The sequence below is a fragment of the Ceratosolen solmsi genome, unplaced genomic scaffold (genome assembly GCF_000503995.2).
Source record: "Ceratosolen solmsi marchali unplaced genomic scaffold, CerSol_1.0 scaffold39, whole genome shotgun sequence".
NCBI classification, from domain to species: Eukaryota; Metazoa; Arthropoda; class Insecta; order Hymenoptera; family Agaonidae; genus Ceratosolen; species Ceratosolen solmsi.
This window is the reverse complement of record NW_011948433.1, coordinates 2,426,979-2,448,431: the sequence shown is the minus strand read 5'-3', so window position 1 is coordinate 2,448,431 and position 21,453 is coordinate 2,426,979. Positions and strand designations below refer to the sequence as shown.

The 21,453-nt window shown below is 35.9% G+C and overlaps 1 long non-coding RNA gene across 1 annotated transcript in view; it reads right to left on the bottom strand.

Moving 5' to 3' along the window:
- Positions 1 to 251: 251 nt before the first annotated feature.
- LOC105364557 (uncharacterized) overlaps positions 252 to 21,453 on the bottom strand; it is a 45,766-nt gene continuing 24,564 nt past the window's right edge. The window contains exon 3 of the long non-coding RNA XR_912956.1: positions 252 to 310. This is a non-coding gene — a long non-coding RNA (uncharacterized LOC105364557). The remainder of the gene's footprint in view (positions 311 to 21,453) is intronic.

Here is a 21,453-nt window from a genome sequence, read left to right as displayed (position 1 = left end):
GGATTTAAGGAGGTAACGCTAGAATTTGTACGGATTTCTGTTAAGCGCAGTACTTTACTTCAACCGAGTTTATTAGTAATAAGAAAGCTATATTGTTATTAGCAGCAATTTCTAATAATTTGCGGAGAATCAGTAATCATGGACTTGCCCGATGTTCCATTAGCATTTGGAATCTCTGAATTATTGCGTCTGACTGGACGAATACATTGGTCACTTACCTCGTTAGTATTCCATCGATGCCTTTGCGTAGGAAAATGCTCCGCACGGGGTAAAGTCTCCAAATTTTCCGGCAACTTGATCGGATCTCCATCTGAATATAGTCATGAAACAAAAGGAAAATATATTGTCTTATTAAGAAATAGAGCATTAGTCATTGGTTCTACTCAAATATGAGATTATTTATACGCATTAATTTTTAATTATTTTTTTTCTTTCCTCCACCTCACTCCCCCCCCCCCCCCCCCCCCCCCCCCCCCCCCCCCTTCTTATGTAAACACATGTCATTTGTTGAAGAAGATGATGCAACGCACCTTGAAAATATTATTTATTGTTCAATAAATTTGGGAAACTCGATGATTTAATTTAATCGAGGTGCGTAGTGTATTAAAAATATTTATATAGTTTGGTCTGGATGAGTTTTCGGGAATAAAAGCGCCGATAATTGTTATGACTGATAGAGGCCGATAAATTTGCATCGTTCTCCTCATCCTCCCCCCCTCACCCCTGCCATCATCCTCATCCTCCTCCTCCTCCTCCTCTTCTCCTCATGGTACGCCCACTCAATAATATTCGATAATCTATAATATTGTAATTTTGCCCGAAATTTCATATAAAATATAATTTAATTTATAAAAGCTCGTATTCGTTTGATTTAGTATGAAATTTTTGTTGATAGCATTCACGATAAATTCATAAATACGCTTTCCCTCATGCAGAAAGCAATTCATAAATTGAACTTTTTAAAGTAATTCCTTCAACTTACATTATCTTTTTTATTTATATACTACATGTAGACTTCATTTGGAATTCAAGGAGTTGGATGCGGTATATTTTTGTAGTACACAACTCGGAAAGCACGTAGACAAGTATACGTAGGGAAATGTCGTGAGTCAACCTTGAACCAATTGTCGAGTTTTACAACTGACATTTTCCTATCTCAGAATACGATTATAGATAAAAGCAAATAGTATGAACAAAAACAGTTGGGAATCGCTCGACGAGGGAAGTTTGAAATATCCGCTACGGTCCAGCCAGATATTCTCTTATTAATATGCGCTGGAGCTAGGAATTTTTGGAACGCCTCGGTAATAACGAAATACGCGTCTCGGAAGAAATCCACGGACTTTGAGTTATACGGCGTGCGATAATGTCGAGGAAAGGCAAAGTGGCAGGAGTAAAATCGCGCTCGAGTTGACCTTGTTTCATAACAAAAGCTCGTCCCCAAGTTGAGACGCAGCTACGATCGTGGATTCAGAGCGAACAATCGCTCGTCGGTTCGCGTAATGGGAGCCGAAGCGGTACCTCTTTACCATCGGCTTTTCCTTTTTTTTTTTGCAAATAGTAAATTACATTACCGTGAAATTACCGCGATATTACGTGGCGCGTGAAAAGTACGACAGCCAAGTACAACCGTTTTAAATGTAGAAATCTCGCCGGCTGATAAATGGAGAGGCGGACGTACTGAACTTACCGAGTCAAATAGACCCGTGATTTTTTCATCTATGCACTATTAATCTTGGCATCGTTATTTTCAGAATATATTTTCACGATTGCACTTACGATAAATTTAAAGGCAAATCCCCTGATACGCGTGCCTGCTAGTCTGACCGCGCTATAATAGCCTGTCCATGTGTATAGCCGTAGTCTCGAGCTCCAGCTTAACAATTTCCTATTTACCCAATGTCAATGGTAATGATAGAAGATTATAAAACGGGCGATTACAAGGTGCTTCAACGATTCGTGCCCCCGCCTCCTCGATCGAAGAGTCGAAAATTTCAATTCCCGGCCGAATAAAATAATACACGATCGCAGCCTCGAGCCAATCGCCTTAAAAGCGACTAAGGCCACAATAGCACAAAGTAAAAATTCCGCGGCCAAGAGCATTCGTGAGAAATAGCACGTCAAACGGAACGAGCCGAACGTCCGAAAATCTGTCGGACGAGGTGCCGTATATCTAAAGTACACCGCACATAAACTATCGGCCGGTAAGCTCGTTTCCTCGTCGCTTGCCGAGTTAAAGAAGAAGAGAAAAAAAAATGAAAGAAAAAAGGGAGAGCAGCAGTCCCGAAGAGGAAAGAAGAAGCCCCCGCTCATGGGGTCGTAAACACTTAGCCCATTATCAATTCAAATTAGCGAAATAAAGCGAGCGCCAGGGGAGGGTATTTGCATGCACGACAGGAGAAATCGGGGACCGAGCGAGGGCACGAAGGGAGCTCGGGCGGCGATAAAATTAAAAGAAGAGGGCTGCCAGAAATCCCCGTCGCCGTCGCGTAACGAGCGCGGGGCACGGAAAGCGCACGGGAGTGCGCGTCTACGCGACCCCGGCGACGTCGACGAGCGACGCCTCTTATCGATGCCGGGGCCGCGCACCGAATGCTCTTCCTCGAATTCCTTATTGCTAGTGCCTACGGGGGAATCGGGCTAATGCGCCAGCCGAATGACTGTTATGGGGTTGCGTTAGGAGTTCGATGGACGATGTCCCCGATCTGCCGCGACGGCCTTCCGTTATAATTACGCGTCTCCTTGTGGTGGCGAACGGCTGGTGCTTGGACTTTTCTTCAAAATTCCAAGTGCGCTTGGCCACCTTAGTGGGAGTAACCACGAGTACGGACTTTTGTCGTGGCTCCGCACGCTTTGCACGGAGATACCAAGTACTGTCCCTGATTTATGTGGAATCCAAATTCGCTTGTCCCTTGTAGCGAACTCCGACAATCGTCGAAAGTTTTAAGCGAATTTTTCAATGGCATCATTTAAAGTCGCTTGAAGAAATTTACGGAAAATTTCATTACTTTCTTCCAATTACTTTTAAAGGCTCCATGGAAATATTCACTTAAAACTTCCTGCAATATCAACTTAATTTATTATAAAGAGTAAATGAATTTGAACTTTACATAAATTTCGGTGTTTCATAATTACAACGGCTCAGCGGTTATTAAACTAAACCATTTAACGCGGATCGAGGTTACGCTGAAATTTTTTATCCGCTCGATATCAACGAAGCGTTGTAGCTCGTCAAGTCACTACAGCTACTCCCCTATCGCCCCATCCAACTATTACATCAATGACAGGAATGTCAGTGTGCGTGCGTGCGTGCGTGCGTGCGTGCGTGCGTGCCTGCGTGTGCATGTATATGTGTATGTGTAGTTTTAAGGAGGATATTGGGGATAGTATTTAATTATAATAAGTAAATAGCTATTTTTTAATAATTCTCGGCTGTATTAAACATTACGACAAATAATATTTATAAATAATATTAATCTTGATGGATTATAAAAGTACATTTTATCATTATAAGGGGTGATATTATCATCGAATTTACTTATGCTCAACTTTAAATTACGAGGCGAAACGCAATTGCGATGTGAATGGTTTTTAAAAATATACAAAATAATGCATCGTTCATTTTAATGCGAATTCCGGTAGAACAAAACCTATACAACATGAATTCATTTAAAGATAAATAACCAACTTAAAATCAATGATTAAATTTCTATATTCTCGATTTCAAATGTGCCATGACTGGACCTACATTGCTTCCTCCTCCTCCTCCTCCTCATCCTCTTATTAATATTTAATGCTAAATACTACTCACATTATTCGTGTAAATTAATGTTTTTCTCATATATTTTAATGAACATACAATGTGCCTTAATGTTTCACATTTATTGAAAAAATGCTAAAACGTAATAATAGCCCATAGATTTATGTAAAAAATTGTTACGTTATAAATAAATGAAAATAACATAATCTAAATATTTTCTCCACGTAAACGTAATTTTTTTTATCTCATATGATTTAATGACATACGATATATATAGAATTAAAAATTAATTTGCATTTATATCATAATATTTCAAGAAATACATTATCAAATAACAAATATATAGCAATTTTCGTTAAGTAGAAAATAATCATTATTGTGAAATATTTCACCTGCGGAAATAAATTAAATTATTACCTTATATCTGATCAAATATATCGATAAATATCATTTTCAATAATATATTAACATTTGAAATTTTCCTACTAAAACATACAAGAAACAAATTAATAGCGACTATCTTCTCAATTATAGAAATAACGTGGTGAATAGAGTATTATTATATTATACTTTTATTATTTTGCATTTAATTTGCATTTATCTTATAAATTGAATTATAACGCAAATAATATAGGGACTATTTACATACAGTATTTTTACTTAAAGTTTTATAGCTAATATAATGGGACATTTTCCCATATATTATTAATGTTTATTCTAAAAAATTTCCGTATTTATTATAAATTGTATGGACAATTGAACAAATGTATACATAAGTTTAATGTATATTTATAATGGAGAAAAAGCTGCTTAAATCCAATATCTATACAGAATAATATTTCAAACTACAAAATTATAAAAGCAAAGAACATCTAGATTGAATTGTACTATCCGATTAAGCTGCATCTGACTATATCGCTACATCCAAGTGGAATATCACTAGAAACATCAACAGTTTAACCAAAAGTCCCATAACATCATTCCACATACATACAACCACTTAGCGAACTCGAGCGCAACTGATAAAATCACCGAGCATAAATAAAGCCCAAGAATAATTCAATAGTAATGAAAGGCAGTTGGAAAAGCAAAGCAATGACTAATAAATACAAGTGCTCGACAAGCCCCACGCGAGAATCCATTAAAGTCATCCTGGCATTACTGACACACATCCAACCCTACGCGCCACTATCCCCATCGCCCCGTTCCGCCAACCAGCTCACTCCCCATACCATCCCTTTGAAAACACGTGGGATAAAAAATGCACGGCAAGCTTCGCCCCTCCGCTCTCCAATCCTCACCCATAATGGGAATGACTCACTTGGTGCGAGTGGCGTCGGGTAGGTCGCGTGGTACACGACCCGCTGAGGATGATGGCTGCCCGCATTGTACCCAGCCATCATGTCCGTACAGCCTCCACCGCCTCTACCACCTCCGCCGCCTCGGCCTCCACCGCCTCCTCCTCCTCCTCCTCCTCCTCCTCCTCCGCCGCCGCCGCCGCCACCGATAACGACGAGCTTATTGCAATTGCGGCCGCGCATCAAAACGACGTGCAGTACGTCCGCCTCGGCTGCTCCGTCGTCCTCGCTCGGCTATCCGTCAGCCGTCGCCTCCCCATCCGGCCTGCGTCCCGGTCTCTCGAGCCTGAAGAACTCGCTGCAGCCCGGGCTGAGCGGACGCTGGTTGCGGCGTCGCCGCGAGGGCACATCGCCGCGTGGACGCTGCTGCGGCGGGGCCACGGAGATCGTGCCCGACCACGTGGCCGGTATGGCCGCGAGAGGAGCTGCGGCCTCCTCCCCTTCCGCCTGAGACTTCGTCGTGAGGTCGAGGTTGCTGCCGGAGGTGACACGCTTGGCGGCCGCTCGGTTTCTTCCCCGGTGTAGCCAATGAAGCCCACTTGAATCGCGCGACGATGATCGTCCAGCTCCTCTTTTCCACGCCGCCTCCTTGAGGATGGTTCCGCACCGTCTTATCGCTTCTTTATAGCCTAGGTTTCAGCATTGAAGCGGTCCCGCGATCGGGGGCAATTCGATCTAAGGACAATCGCACTCGTTACGGGCAGAGTCCTGGCCTCCGCACGAGGAGATGCCATGCGTCAGTAACGCGAAATCAAAGCGGAAAGGACGGCGCCAGCGCCGAGACGAGGGGAAGAGAGAGAGAGTGTGTGTGTGAGAGAGAGAGAGAGAGAGAGAGAAAGATACGGACAGGGGGAGTAAGCGAGAAGTAGATAAACAAAGGCGCGGGATGGCTGTCTTCCTTCCTAGAGCTGGTCCCGCACTTCCTCCCTTCGGGTTCGTCCCTACGTCGCGGACCTCCAACCCACTTTCTGTCCCGTTTCTACAATCACCACTCGTACTCCTTTATGTTCTCTCCTCACAGACGACACTTTCTTCACCCGGCGAACTGCCCTTTTAACTTCTCCTCCGCACTCTTCTGCTCACGCACAAGAAAGCAATTCCTTAAGCTCGAAAAGAATAGTGATGCTTAGAGAGAAAGACAAAATAAAAAGAAGAAGAAGTAGTAGTGGTAGTAGTAGTAGTAGTAGTAGTAGTAGTAGTAGTAGTAGTACTGGTCGTGGTAGTACTAGTAGTAGCGGTAGTAGCAGTAGCAGTAGTAGTAGTAGTAGTAGTAGTAGTAATAGTAGCAGTAGTAATAGTAGTAGTAGTAGTAATAGTAGTAGTAGTAATGGTGGTGGTGGTGGTGGTGGTGGTGGTACTAGTAGTAGGAGTATTTGTAGTTAAGTAGTTTTTGTAGCAATAGTACTAATAGAAGTAGCAGTAGAGTAGTGGTAGTAATAGTAATACTAGTAGAAGAAGAAGAAGAAGAAGAACAAGTAGCAGTGGTTGTAGTAGGAGTAGTAGTAGTAGTAGTAGTAGTAGTTGTTGTTGTTGTTGTTGTTGTTGTAGTGATGATGGTGATGATGGTGATGATAGTAGTAGTAGTTGTAGAAGTAGTAGAAGAAGAAGAAGAAGAAGAAGAAGAAGAAGAAGAAGTTGTTGTAGTAGTACTAGTAGTAGAACAGTAGTAGTAGACAATGCACACGCTGTAGTTTGCGAGAATGTTTTGATGTTTTGATACGTTCTTTCGAGGCCGCGTCTCTCTCTCTCTCTCTCTCTCTCTCTCTCTCTCTCTCTGCCTCTCTTTTTGTTTCTTACGCTCGGCGTGTTATTTACAAAATTTCATATCTTTCTGACTTGGTCGCTGTCGCTTTTTTCTTTCAACAAAGGCCGGAGAACAAGAACGACGGGCAGGCGGGCAGAGAAATTAGGTGTGTATGTATGGTGTTTGTTGTAAAATTGTGCGCTGGCTCCGCGTGTCTGCTCCCGAGCGGCGGGAGCCGCAGAGTGAGCCAACCCGCGCGACGAATAGTTTCGACTCCCCCCGAGCCTTTGGCAACCCCTTGCCGGAGCTCGTGCGCGCGCCCCCCTGAAGCAGCTTTTGACTCCCTCTCCGGGATCCCCTCCCGCGATCCGCCGTCGACGACCAATCCAGTATCAGCCATAGCCCCACCTCGCCGCTCCCGACCCCTCGTCCTCGCGCCCTGACTTTCTCTCCTTTTCTCTATCTCTTCGACTTTTCCAGTAATTCCGTTTCGAAAGAGACGGAGAAATGAAAAAACCTGCTTTCCTCTTCTATATGGCTGCTTTCGTGCGCACTGTTTCCGGTCTCTCGTCGCCTCAGCCATAAGCCTACAGTCTCCGACTCGTTTCCTTGCTCTCTATTTCTTATCTGCACCAAAGTGTACATACGTGTGCCGAGTCCCACTACTAACGGCCCCCTTCGTACCTCATCTCCCTCCATCCTCCTACCCCAATCTTGTCCTCTTCTTGAAAACATTAGTACACCATTGCCTCGTTGTCTTTCCAGACTACATACAACGAGTACATGACCAGATGCCTCGTAAAAAAAATGGCTCAAACATCGGCCGATAATCAGGCTAGAGGAATTGTTTTTCTACTCATTCCTCTAATGATTAATCACTTATCTGTTTCTTTTCTTTCATTTCTTTTCAAGGGTCCTCACTTAAGAAAATACAATGCCAATTTCCTGCAATTCAATTTCAATTTTGATAAACCGAGAATAGCCTTGCTTTAGTATAAAACAAACTCGCAATTAGCTTAACTATATTTTCGATCGATTAATAATAAAATCACCATAATGATAATAACAATAATGATAGGTGATTTTCAAATTTTTACATTCGATATATATCGCTGTTGTAAAATCTGTGCGTTCGATAATACCGATCCATACTATTATAAATGTAAGAAAAAGCAATTGTATTATTGGTATAACCGTGTCAAATTCACGAATAAATTGCCGGAAAATCTTGAAATTAACGATATTTGAAGAATGACATATTACTTTTACGATAATTTTTTAATATAAATATGAGCATAAAATCTCGCATTAGCTACATATATTATTACGCAATATTTTAATTCACCACTCTTTAAGAGATAATAGCATTTTTGAATGATCTATATAATTGTTTAACACAATAGATAATTATTTAAATGAACTAGTTATTGCTGAATGTAAAAAAAAAAAATAAAAAAAAAAAAAATTGAGAGACTGCATAGATTTAATAGTATTATATAAAGATTTAAGTACATTTTATGATCGGTAAAATATACTTTAACAAGGTCATAATTTCAAATAATTAGAGTTACTTAGAATTAGACGTTTATTGAGACTCGCAGTAGTAAAAAGTTATAAAAGTCCCGAAGACTTTCTATTTCAATGGTATTCTTGTTCTTGTCTCAGGTATTTTTATAGAGTAAATACTTTGTAAATGATTAAAAGTTTTAATGAAAAAAGTTTCTTTTTGTGTGTTTTAAAATGGAAATTAATAAAGTGAGCAGCACAGTAGTACATATCACTTCAATTCAAACTGATTAAAGTCACTTAAAAAGTATAAAGCACATTTATACAGCATATAAGAACAATAATAATTCAAATATACATGATACTAGGACTAGTGACTGTCACTATGAAATAATCGAATTTTAGTTTTTTTACTCTGGCAAAGAAATATTAAGAAAAAAAAAATATATATATATATATCAACTATCAATGAAGTATGAAGTTTGAATTAAAAAAAAAAAAAAAAAAAAAAAAAAAAAAAAACTTATAGCCCAATAGCCGTTACATATTTATCGACCATAGCCAGAACAAATTTCATGCTAGCCATCAGACACAATCAGAAAACAATACTTTGTTATTGAAACCTAAAACTGTCGTAAACGTTTATTGTAGTAGGCAGCAATGAACTGCACAGTTGCAGCTAATAAATAAACATAAAAGGAGCATTGGCGAATAAAAGACACCAAGTGCTTATTTTATTATGTGACAATGCTCATTCTCGCCTGTCTATCACAATTCAACAAACAATAATGGATTTTGCGCGGGAAATATTACCATATCCTTTGTATTCATTGAGCGGTATCTCGTGCTACTAGTATTTGATGAGGCTGTCGTACACCTTCATTAATAAGGATTTTGAATTTATCGAAGAACATGATATGAAATTATTCGATGATATTACATGTTTGCCTAATGCGATGCAAAGTGTTAATACTTTTTTTTTTTTTTTTTTTTTTTTTTTAATGAACGAAGAGTGAAAATCAATGGTGAACCTTTTATAATACTACTATAAACTAAAAATTATTAAGTAATAAATAAAGACATAATTTTTCACGTCCCGTTATTTTTTTTATAATATTATATTATATTTATTATAATGCGCATATTGGCTCTATGGCAAAATTAAAAATTAAGAATTTTACGTAATATTTATACGTGTAATAATATTTTACGATATTATTATTATAATTTTCATCATTATTTACATACTTAAAATACAATCTTTAATCGATATTCTTTTATTACAAAATATAATACATCTTTCACATTCCAAGCCCAATATTTCTGTTACAAACTATGCTAAATATCATTTTTACTGATAGGCAGCTGAACACAAGTAAATTTACTTTTAAAAATATAAATATATTTAGTTGCTTTTAATGGAAGAAATAATGTTTTCAAGTAATTTTTGTTATGTATATATATATATATATATATACATCATTGAAGAAAAATTAACTCTCAAAGTTTTTAATGTAAAATTTCGAATAAACACAAATTACCTCATAATACAGTGTTTTACTACTTAAAGGTCAATTTTAGAAAGCAACTTCGCGGCTATCTTAATTATAATGCATTTTCTTGAAAAAAATTAATTCAGAATAACTATTGCTGGCACAGAGACTAATATTAAATTGAAATTAAGCACGTAATTGTCAAAATTAAGGGTATATCGACAAACCTATTCCTCCTGTCGTTCAACCAATAGCGCGCTCCTATTGACTATATTTTTAAATTATGACCTTATTTAAATGGCAGCTCATTATCCACGAACTTCTCGAAAGAGCATCAAAGCCTTAATTAGCACGATAATTAAGGGAACGATGATTTCCCCGCACTTAACGTATAATTGCCGTTTAAATAAAGCTTGAACATATTGTTCCAACTGTGTTTAGGTAATGCAGCCTCGGGACAAAAGTGCCGTGCTATATGCTATAGTTACGGCGGCGTATCCTCGATCCCTAAAACGTAATTTCAAAGGGCTTTGGAATAGCCGGTTTATTCAAGTTGCGGTAAGTGTCGCTTGCGCGAGCACACCGAGGCCTCTCGTCCTCAGCTCCCGTGTCAGACACGTAGAACCGGAACCTGCGAGGCCGACATTGTTTCAGCACGTGCAAGCGCTCGTACTTCCTTCTGGCTTATATACGCGTGATCGAAGTCCTGCGTGGCAAGAAGCTGCTGTGCCTCGAATGCACGGAGCGTCACGTGGAAAAGCGATAAGTCAATCTGCTTTGTATGCTCTGGCCACTACATTCTAAAAATTCGTACATCCACGAGATATCGATGAATAATTCGATTGCCAAGCCCCTTGAATTATTCGTTGTCTCGAGGAGATTTCGAGTGGCGACGTTGCCTTCTTATTCCTCTTATTCTTTCTTCTTAACATTTGTCTTTTCATTTTATCTTTTGCCGAGTGTGAAAAAGTATGTGCACAGCGGTTACCGATGGCTTTGCCTTCCTGCCGTCACACCGAACGTATTTATTAATATCGGTCTGCTTATTTTACGTATCGTGCTGCACTAATTCTAAAATATAGTTTTCAAAAATTTGCCTCCCTACCTTCCACGGGATTCGAAATTCATAAAATAATGCCTCTTCTTTTAATCAATAATGCATTAAGAGAATATCTGTATTAAAGCAGATTTTATCAAATAGGATACAAAATACGACAAAATTCATCATGCACAATGAAACAGAATCGTATTCGTTAATCGAACGCGTTCGCAAGTTGGATAAAATGAAGGCATCTAGTCATGAAACATATTACGCGATATCAATTTAAAATGTATTAATGTTGAGTTTTTTTTTTTTATCTTTTTTTTCCTTTTTTTCGTAAGGAGCGGAGAGCTCGTCCTTTTTCTAGCTGCCGTGATGTTCGCATTATCGAGTACTTACATAATAAACGGACTATGCAAAGTTAATTCGGCATTCTCAATATATTATTAATAGGCGATAATACTGATTGCTTAATATTCTTATATTTCATTCATTAATTAGTTGATAGATGCATGTAACAATGTGAGGGAAGATTTATAATTTTTAAAAGTATTGGCCAAATTTCTTGTAAAAGGAATTGGTCGCATTTACGATGTAAAAAGGGAGAAGGGGGAGCAGAGCAAGTCTTTCACATGGCAGAGCAATAAGTCAATCTGTTTTATATGCTTTGGCAACTACACTCTACAACTCTTATCAAGAAATCAATAAATAATTCGATCAAAAGGTTGGAGAATACCAGTGAAATCTTAGGTTTTATCCTTTTGCAATTACGTTCCAAATTACTTCCTTATACAATGTCACTATCATTCGGAATAATTTTAAAATACTTATTTATGCACTTTCCAAATAAACATAAAATTCAACTGATTTTTCTCAATTATGTTAAAGTTAAATGCTATATATATATGCGTGCTCAGATGTGTTTGTGCGTAAACGCACATAAATACATACACGCGTGTATCTAATAGAAAAATGTTACAGAACACTAGAATTAAATTCATGAGTTCGCGTATGAAAATGTAAAACACCATTTGTTGATATAAATTTTCCATTAACGCGTAGATAAATAATTTCATGTATAAATCCACGTATTCTTTTGTTTGAATGTATTTTCAAGGTGAAAGAAAAAAGTAGCGAAGAAACACGTAAAAAGTAAAGAACATAGATTTTTCAAACAGGTCATAAATATTTTTCCTAAGTTGTTTCTTTTTTTTCGATATCCACTATCGTTGCTCATAATCAGTGGGACGTTAGAACTAATTGAAACTAAAACACGCAACAGGTTTTCTCGTTAAAATAATATAAAGTCTTGATACAATACAACTTAGACATACAAAAAAAAAAACAAATATAAACAAATTCTTTAGTTATCCGGGCCCCAATCTATCGCTTCATAGTCATATTGATAATACTCGTTAGTCAATGTCAAAAACGTCGCTATAAAAAACCTCGATCTATATGCGTAATTGCAATTAATTTTGAAATGTTTAATATAAATATTAATAGGATAATGTAATTATTCGTGAAAACTATTTCGAACCTTATAGAATATAGCAATAGTGATTTTTATGAATTATACACGATGAATATGGCAATCGACGTTATAGCTACAACGATCGATCGATCGAGCTGTCTCTTATGCCATAAAATACCGAATACCATCAGATCAGTATCCGGTAGCCACAAGGCAAGCCAATTTAGTAATTCTAGGTGTAGTACTCCCGCGGAAGCTACTTTCGAATGTTTTAACGATTACTTTCAATTGTCGCGGGTCATAATGACGACCACCTTCGATAATCCAACAGACCGTAGCCTCCAAACATTACATAATTAGTCTGCACCATCGTCCAGCAATTGCGAAGGCTTTGGCAATTAAGCGAGCAGACTTACGGCCGCTCGCTGTGGAAAAAGCGCGTAGCCAGCCACGCGTGATAAATGGATTATTTATTTGAATAATGCAAGGTTCGGTTGAATTTCTACCCTGTTAGCAAGTATAGAGTAGTTTACCGCCTCTGGTCGAGAGCCGCCACCGCCGGCACTACCACCATCATCACTACCACTACCACTACCACTACCACTACCACTACCACTACCAACGGTCACTACGGGGTGTCGTTTCTCGCACCCTATGTTTCACATCGATATAGCTTTATCCGCGTGTTTCGCGCTGAGGCAAGAGAGCTTAAACAACGTGAAGAGAAAGACAGTGGATGAGGAATAAGGGGCAGAAGAGTAGAAGGAGACTCGAAATCAGTTAGACCAATGTTTTCGGGCATCTATGTACCTCAGTCAAACTTGAGTTCGCCGTAATGGCAGGACGCCGCTGTGTGCCACAGCTTTATTGAAATAGTTTTCCCCGAAAATGTGAAAATTTAATTGGTATGTTTTCTGGTTACCACTCTCTAAATATTTGCAGAAAAATTCAATGACTAGGTTTGGAGAAAAATTATGGGATAACCTTGTGCATGGGGTTCTAAAAAATCATTTTTAAACAAAATTTAGCAGACAATAAGCTTAGCGCACTTGCAATTAGGAATTTGAATAAGAAAATATTGAATGCGCATAGTACATACAAAAGAATTTTGACAGCGTTATCTCAAAGATTGCTTACGCGCAATGAAATATTCACCGTTCACGTCATTTATAATATTTCTTGAAAATCACATCAATAGCAATTTTAGATTCAATTATTTGGATTTTATTATTTAATTTGTTATAATAGGAGGCTACAAAGTTTATATAGGCTTAAAATTTATTTATACTCGAAACGAATCAAATAATATAATGCTCCATTTGATTTTCAAATAATAATGCAACTCTGATGTTATTAAATTAAACTTTTTAATTTAAATGTTTTATTTTCAAAATGAAACTTGACTTTCTGTGTTGATATTGAAATTGCTTTTTTTAACTTATTTTAACATATAGCCAAGAGAATTTATTAAGTCGGTACGCAAAACGGCTAATCACGGACTCTAACATAATTTTTCTACGTAATTATGGAAACAAGAAATAAAAGAAAGAAAGAAAGAAAGGCCAATTTCTATGCTCAAATACTGTACTTCTCGATGAAAAATATCAACAATATGGTGAGAGAATTCGAAGGGACGAGGTATTAGATTTAAAGAAAAAAATTTCTTTTTTATTTTTTTTTTGTTTTTTTTTTTTTTTTTTTTTACTTATACTGACGTTTTAGCAGAAAATTTATTTATTATCAATTAGCCTAGTGGGGAAGTGGTGTAAGCTTATAAATAGTACATTAGCAACTATTAAATTAATTATGAAATTTTGCAGCTTAAATCCATAAGTTGCATGGCTCGAAGGCTCATGGAAGCGTATGAGATTGAACGAAATGAATAAGTTCTATAAATTTCATGATCAATTGCAGTGAATTTTCAGGAGCCTAATAATTCCTCGTAATCATCACGCTCACCAATACTCGCCTTAAATATTTCTTTTTAATTTACCAACAACTTCACCTCGAGCTCTGCATTTGCGCACTTTTTATGCTCGTCTAGCCACTCGCGACTGTCAATCTTTGCATTCAAATGGGAATCCGTGGTATGGTTTTTCCATTGCAATAACATTTTGTTATCCGCTCCCGACACCCGACAGAAGAAATGCTTGATACGCGAGAAAGTCGCAGGTATTCCGACCTAAATCGTTATAATACAAGTACGACCTGTTTTTAACATTTGGCAATGCAGCCATGTCGCGGATACAAATGTGCGTTAAAACTCAATTTTTCTTTGACCTATTTTACAATGCAACGCAACATAAATCGATTTATTTTGTCGAATGTAAATTTATAATTCATCGTGTCGATTTTACGAGAATTACCAGTGTCTTTATACATTATTTAATATTAGGTGCCTAATTTCTAGGTGGTCGTGTAGCGCTGCATTTACCGTACAAAAATTAATCTTTTAAGGCGATTAGTTTCGCGGACCTTAAATTCGAATATTTTTGTAGATAATTTTTATCCCGCCTGACAAGAAATAGCGAGCCTAAAGATATTACTTTGCACATAATAGGCTTTCTTCTTAAAATTAACCATTGAGAAAAAAAAAATCAGTTAAAAGTTTTACTTTTGCTAAGAAGTTTTTTCTAAAGTCCTAGAGGTTCGGGAAGTTTGTCAGTGAGATATAGAACTTATTTCTGTATAGTCAATTTCAAAGGAGATGCAGCAGCAATTGAAGTTTTTGAATCAATAAAGCACTGAGAAATCAACTTTTATTCTTTTCGTGTTTAAACTACTTGGATTAAATATGGCCCTCTTTATCCATTACGATATTCATTTCAACTCAAATCCAATCAGTGCGCTGCACGATACAATTTTATAATCAACTGAATCTGGAAATTCTATGCCTCTTGTATTAAAAATATTTTTCTTTTTTCGTTTTACGTTTTTTTTTTTTTTTTTTTTTTTTTTTTTTTTTTTTTTTTTTTTGTAAACTACCTATGAAATTTAACGAGCATGAACATCCAATTTCAAGGCTTCCGAGATAAATCGTCCAATTTACAAATGAAAGCAATTCTTTAGTATTGAAACTCGTGTGTTACATCTCACAAAGAGGAATCTAATCCCATTGTACGATATAAGAATGGCCGAGTTTACTAATTATATTTTATTCGCTTACTCTAGCATGAGTAGCCATCCTTCCGTTAACAATTTGGCGTATGCACTTTTCAAAAAATAATTGCGCCTCGTTAACCACGAGCGTGCCTGGATTTCGAAAAACCGAAAATCTTAATGCTCTTATCCAGGAGGCGCAAACAGCGCTCCAACCGACCGGAATCGGTTTCGCAACCCGGACGTAAATACTCACATGCGATTTTGCGGCCTAATTAAAACGAGACAGCTGATCTCGAGAGTGTTAAGTCCGCGTCCCTCCGCGAGCGCGAGGTGGCTAAAGAATAAATTCAGATTACAAGGACGTGCGCGCGAGCGAAAAAGGAGAAAAAGGAAAAGGCGTGGGAAGGAAGGACTTATCCTGAGCCCTTATCGGCACGGCCTCCCTCTTCGTGTATTTCTCGTTGCCCGCGCCCAGGAAACCGGGGAATTTGCCTTGAATTTCAAGGAGTCGGTGCCGCCACCTATGAGTGACCCCGCGAATGGAATTGTCTATTTCTCAAACGACTTTTGCTTTAAAACAAAGTGACAATAAGCTAGATTGTTTCGCTCCAATATTCAACTTCTAATTTACTAAAATCCTCGGAAAGTTGGAAATACTTATTTAATGGCATAGCACGACCTGATGATAATGAATTTAGTTTTAATGGTATTTAATAGACAATGTCTCGATACTTCAATTAAGTCATTTAAATTCCTCATAAGCATAAAGAGAATTGTATGTTAAATTAAAAATTCTATTCTTATATGACGATGTATAAAGATTTTCCTTAATTATCACAATAACTGATCGCAAAAGACTAATTGTCAATTGAAAAATTTTCTCCGAATACAACGTTGTTCTCAATTTTCAACTTTCGCATTCGCCTGTCGTTACTATAATGCATTACGTCGAGCCCATTGAACGGGAAATATTAATTTATTTAAGCATTTTTAAATATGCGATAAATTGAAAGTTTAAATTATTTTTTAATGCCGGAAAACGAAGATAACATAAAATATATTAATTTTGAATACACAATCATGTACGGATGAAGAAAGATATTATTGTCTTCATATATAAAACAATGTCATAAAAATCTTTAAGTACATAGAATTCCTATTTATTTGTTATAATTTATCAAATAAATGTTCAACAAACTTTATATAAACTTCTCTGTTAAGAATGAGAGAGAGAGAGAGAGAGAGAGAGAGAGAGAGAGAGAGAGGAATTCAGATTATTTTATGAAATAAGCAAAAATATAAGCCACTATAATTATACAAAATTTTAATTACAATACATTTATCATTGACACGTACGATTAGTTATAAAAACATTTATTATTTTATTTGCATTAGGTATCATTAAAATAATTATTAACTAAATTTATTTATTACTCCATGTTACATTATATTAATATTACAATATATTATACTAATTATAATTATTATCATTAAAATATATTATAATACTATTATTTATTAATATAACAATGTTAATTTATTTTGCACATAATAAATATATGACTCTATTTACGATGATTATTATTTTGATTAATAATAAATTTTTTGCGTGTGTGTGTGTGTGTGTTTTTTTTTCATTGCTTTTGAAAACTTATATCTTTATATTAAAATGTATATTGAAATTTATTTATAAATCTAAAATACATCATCAATCCCTTTTTAAAAAAAAGATCCAAAACTCTTGTGCATCTTATATAATAAATGATTATAAGCAAACATTATCCTGGTCATTAAATCAATTTGAATGATATGAAATGTAATTATTCTTCTGACAATTTAAAATCTATTATTTTGCATGAAATATTTGAAATCGACCTTATTGTATATTTAGAACTTAATATATTAAATTGGAGTAGTTATGAAAGTTTCGGAAGAGATATTGGAAATGCTCATTGAATTTCATGTTTTTCACAAATGGATAAGAGGAAAGCAATGAAAGACGATCAAGACGAAGATGAGCTCGGACATCGAAGAAAGAGAAGAGATATGCTTTTTAGTTCGTCTTGAACAGAAAACAAGAAGCGCAGCGACAGCTAAAAATTACTCTCTGGCACTTGACTTTATCCCTATCGAGAGAATCTGATTAATAGCTGGATTCTCTATTATACATATACATATACATATAGATATATAGATATGTGTAGATATAAGCGTGCATGAGCACGCGCGTGTGTGTGCGTATTTAGGGATTTGAGGATTATGTACGTCTAGAATATAACACGTGTGCTCGCGAGTGCGTTTCATTATGTAAAGCCCATGTCTCTCATGCTGATGGGTAAGGCTTTTAGAGTATTTTACCACTTTTCCCAAATTTTTATCATGTTTAGAGCAATATTAATTGAATCATCTATAGAAGCTTATTTTTATTTTCTCCTTCGTCTGGCTAGTTCAATACGGAAATTAATATCAATTTCAAGTCTTTAGCGCTTAAATGAACTGTGCAAATTTTGTTAATACACCCTTTTGTACAATTATATCATTCATATTAAGCATAATACTTAATTATTAGTTAATTTGTAATTTTTACTTATAAATGTATTCTTTTATACACCGTTAAATGTGAAATTTTATGGTGTATATCTATTTCCGCAGATGCACATAATCAGAAAAGTATTTTCAAGTGAGAGGAGCCCATTATTATCATAGAAATATTTTTAATGATGATTTGGTACTTTTAAAAGTATATACATCAAAACTTCAATGTTAATGTAATCCAAGTATTCTGGCATTCCTGATCAATTCATGGTATTTAAATCAGAAAATGAGGAAAGAGTAACGAAAAAACTCGTTGATTCATTGGTATTGCATCCACGCGTAAACATTTGAGCAAGAAAACATACGTACACACGCAGACACGGGCGCAGTAACGCTGGTAAATTCGAAAATCTCGCCCAGTGGAATTGGAGGCTCTTTGAAATCCGTCGACGAGCGCCGAAACGAGAAAAAAAGACAAAAAAGAAGCTCCGAAAGGACTACCTCGAGGGAGCGTCGCGCGTCGCGCGTCGCTCGAAAGATTTGCGACTCTCCACTCGGGATTTAATGTCCTCGAGTAAGGGGTCAGAGAAAGATAGAGGTATAAAGGGGGCAAGAATCAGAGAGGGAGAGAGAGAGAGAGAAAGTGAGCGTGAGAGGGTGTGGGGAGAGAACGAGTAACAGAGAGGGAGAGGGAGAGAGAAGTCTGTCGTTAGGTCGGGCCAAAGGACCCGTGTCGTCCCGTCGTAGTCCAGCGAGCGCATTTATTCGTTAATCGATTCCGGCACGTCAACGACAGAGAGAGAGAGAGAGAGAGAGAGAGATAGAGAGAGAGAGAGAAAGAGATAGAGAGAGAGAGATAGAGAGAGAATGAGTGAGTGAGACGGTGAGTGAGAAGGCGGCAGAGAGAACGAGAGACAGGCAGGAAGTGAGGAAGTACAGAAAACCCTAGTACGCTCGTAAAGAGAATAATCTAAAGGGGTTGACACGTACACATACGTACGTACACATCTGCATAGTAAGCGCAGAGGCTCGAGACACTTTGCTTTGGCTTTCGTGTGTAATATGTTGTGGCGTTGATGGTTAATGTGACGATATTTAGCTCTGTTGACTTAGGTAATAGTTTTGATTATTACGATAAATTTAACGGGGTAAGAAATTCTGCTATGCTTTCATATACATATATATATATATATATATATATAAATAATATTTTTGCCTTATTTAATAGAATTTTTTTCTATTTAAACTAATGAAAAATAAATTGACTTGCATAGTTTTAATAGTCATGGAGATACAATTACACTGTAATAATTACAACGGATTCTTATTGTAAAAACATTTATAACGTAAGGACGCATAATTCATTTCATGTTATCCGAATTATCTAATTCGTAAATTATGTAAAATTTTTTTTTAAAAAAAAAAAAAAAAAAAAAAAAAAACTACTAGTTAAACAGAAATAATAGTTACTAATTCCTCTGTCCGTAAATGCTTTCAAAGTACAGTCGATGACTTATCTTCACTATCAAAATTCATTTATAAATTATTTAGAATCATTATTATTCTACAAACTCATGACTTAATTAGGACTGCGTAGACGAAATCGATAATAATTGTACTCATGTTAAAGGAATATGCCCACGGCGTACAATACATTTGATTTATAGGAGTAACTTGGTGAGACCTGTTTTAAAGTTTAGCATTTTTAATAAAGTAATTTTGACGCGTCTAACAGTAATGTGCCGAATATCATAAGTTATATTATCATTTTAAAAAGATATCATGTAAAATTTTTCCAAGCGCTTAAGAATGAAATGTATATTAAAAGTTTTTTTTTTAACAGAAATACGTTCTAAATAAACGGAACTTTTTTTTTTAATTTTGCAATAACTTACAAGCAAGTAAGAAATATTTTGTTAAAGGATAGTTTTGACGTATTCGTGAGAGACAGGAGGATCGGAGAACTATCGAGGATCATTTATCTACTATGTGTAATACAAAACAACTATTTTATTAAAATAGTCCTTTAATAATATCAGACATTAAAATATTATGGATATTCTCAATATTTCCATATCATTATATTATTCTCATGACTTTAAAATGATAAAGAATATTGATATTTCATTCTTTTGTTGTTATACAAAGATTTTGCTTTTTCGATTAATTTCACTCGATTTAAATGTATTGAAAAGACGTTTATTTATTTGCTCAATTCATAACCATCTCCAAGTGTTTTATTTACCATAAACTCTTATTACATAATGCTTATAATATTTAATTTTCTGTCAGAATTTGAATACATTTTAAAAAATATCTGAAGTTTGGTCTTGCATAATAAAGGTCTAAAAATAAAAAGAAATAGTCAAAGAGAAAAATTAATAAAATCTTATAAAATTAATATTATTAATAGCTATTATTCCTATTTATAAAAAAAATAAAATTATAATTATAACGTGCATACAAAAGATTAAAATTATTAATGGTAAAATTTCAGTTGAATTAGTTCAAGAATTTGTAATATAATTTTAGAGATTGATAAACTCAGTGCATATTCATACTAAAATAAAGCAATCTGAATTATATTACATTATTTCAAACACGGCCAATTAAAATGCATGGTTTAATAAAAAGTTTGTCTCTTACTAAATTTAGTAACAATTAAAGTATGATATAAAATTAACGCCTAAACAGCTATGGAACAGATGCAAAAATAATTTATACATAAGCAGAAAATGTAACGTTTATGCATAGATAATCTACGTGCATACGTAGATCAAACTAATACCTACACGCGCACGCACTCATACACACACACACACATACACACATACATATATATATATATATGAAAATGTTACACTCGTAAAATAAAAGTAGTTCATAGATATATTCATAACGTAAAGACATTTACATTTGCACAAATTTTTTATTATTATGTTGTAAATAAACACCAAGTTTTATTGTGTATCTATTGTATTATCTGTTGTATAATCAATAATTAAATTTTATTTACTTATTTTATAGGGCAATATCAAAACTATAAATAAATTAATTTCTTTATGATTACAACACCAACATGATCTTCTCTATTTAGTATTTCATTTCGACTTATCATTATTTCGTATATTTCGATGCAAGCGCTACATTGTTAATCATTTTCACGAAATAATTAATTTAAACAAGAACTTGAGGAATGCACAAGACAAGCAAAAAATTTCCATTTCAACCGAGCACACGCATACACAGGCAGACACACAGCCACACGCACGCGCACACAGAGAATCAGAATGTGTCTACGTCTTCACACTGAGCAATTCGCCGACAAAGGACGAGCATCTCGAGGTTCCTGGAGACTGGCTTGAAACTTGAATGGGCACAAAAAAAAGTGGGAGGTGGATGGTGGAGGTAGTGAGATGAGGACGGGAGAACGACGGGG